Raw genomic sequence first — 2,206 nt, 5'->3', positions numbered from 1 at the left:
CATTTTCGCACTATAATATAGAAATATGAAAAGAATGTTATGTACCAAATTTGGTTGAAATCGGTTAAGCGGATTCCAAGATATGGGTTTTCGCCTAAAAGTGGGCGGTGCGACGCCTACTGACTTTTTTGTTTCCTACAAAGTCATCTCATACCATCCCAGAGATACAATTTAATGTCTCCGGCGTGTTTAGTGATTTTAGTATTTTTTCACAGTACCGATTTCACCCATTTTCACACTGTAGGTAGAGGTGCTAATAACATTTGCTTCCAGTGAATTTTGCTATTATAGCTTTAGCGGTTTAGGAGATATGCACATTTAACCTATTAGGGGGCGGGACGCCCTTTTTTTTAATTTTTTTTAAACTCTTGATGCCTTTCTCTCATGTGATCCTCAAGTTACAGCATGCACGGACGGACGGACGGACAGACAGTCACCCGGATTTCAACTCGTCTCTTCATCCTGATCATATATATATAGATATACCAAAACTATTATACTCTGTAGCAACATGTTGCGAAAGTATAAAAATTAGAAATAAAATAACGAAGAATATTTAAAAAAATAAATAAATAAAAGTAAAATTAAAAAAAGAAAATAAAAAAAAATTTTTAAAACTTCAAAATTCAATTTAGGAAGCACATTACTTTTAAAATAATAATGGAGAAGTGCTTATTAAAACAAAATTATTTGGTTAATAACTGATCTGGCTCGTTAAACCCCAAAAGTCAATTAAGGGCAAAAATACTAAAAATTTAAATGTGTATCAGAAACAGAAAAACACACCCTTAAATTTACAAAAAAAAATATAATGAGAAATTCGATATAAATAACAAGTTTATGCGCGGCCATAAAGCAGGTAATTTTCCAAAAGAGAGTATGGTTGCATAATAAAAAGTGAAAGAACGTTTCGTTAGGAATGGTATAAATAAGAAGTGGGCGAAAAACTTCAATAATGTCAAACATTGAGAATGAGTAAAAAAAAAAGCACAAACAATTTCCTTTACAACAATGTGGAAAACAATTTGAGTGGAATAACTGTCAACACATTATTTTTCGCGCGAGCAAACGCCAGCAAATTGCAAGGATAATACGAAGGAAATGACGACGGCATAAAATATCAAATGAGATTTCGTAATCGAAAAAAATGAAGAAAACCGTGGAATTTCGCGTAAATTTAAAGAAAATAAACAGAAGCCGGTGATATTTTTCGCTTGCGCAATTCAAGCTTAGCTACGTGTGTATGTATAGCTACATTTTCTATGGCGCGTCTTAAGAGCGGTTAATTTTATAATAAATAATATTTACTAATTTCTATAATAATTTACATGATTAATTAAAATAGCCATTGGAGTGTGAATAGCACGTGTTGCCGTGGCTTCAAAAATTGTATGGTATGGTATATTTTTCCTACTAAAAAGCCAGAACAAATTAGTTTGTTTTAGAACAAACCGAAATTTGTTATTCAATTTAATTAAAAATTTGATGATATTGTTTGTTGTTGCTTTTCGCTTTTGTTCGCATTGCATTTTTTGTTTGTTCGTTTTTGGTTTTATTCTCTTTTTTTGGTTTTTATTCTCTTTCGTTTGGTTTTTTTTACATTTCTCATATGAGTAGCACACACGCCGCAAATTAATTTCAATTTCAGTTCATTGAAGCGTTATTTGCTTTGAAATATTTATTTTGTGAGCCAAAAGAAGAAAAATAAATATGAAAACAAAATTTATGTAATTTTTTTGCCGATGTGAAAATGAATAAAATAAGTGAAATTTAGAGTGAAAAAAATTTGTTGATAGATTGTATGAAATACAAAATCTACAAAAAGAAAATGTACAGAAAGAAAACTATCGAGTTGACTTGTCCTTGGGGTACTTTCCGATTTCGCAGACTAGACTGTAGGGCTACTGTTATTATTATTTTTTTTTAACTAATTTATTTTTTGTGATGGAAGTGTCAACTAAACTGATCTAGCCGCATATAGATTTCATTCTAACTTGATATATATTTAAGAAGCAGTTTTCAAAACTTTCAAAAGCTTTGTTATAGCTTCAATAGATTTTTAAATTAAAGGACGGATGATAAACCTGTCGAAGATGAACTAAAAACTTCAAAAACCCTTTTTACTCAACACATACAAAAATACATAAATTTTTTTAAAAAATAAACAAATATAGAGTTTCGAAATAATATCTTGGAATTTGTAATT

Source organism: Bactrocera oleae, chromosome 2, assembly GCF_042242935.1.
Source record: "Bactrocera oleae isolate idBacOlea1 chromosome 2, idBacOlea1, whole genome shotgun sequence".
Classification (NCBI taxonomy): domain Eukaryota; kingdom Metazoa; phylum Arthropoda; class Insecta; order Diptera; family Tephritidae; genus Bactrocera; species Bactrocera oleae.
Note: the sequence above shows the minus strand (reverse complement) of the source record.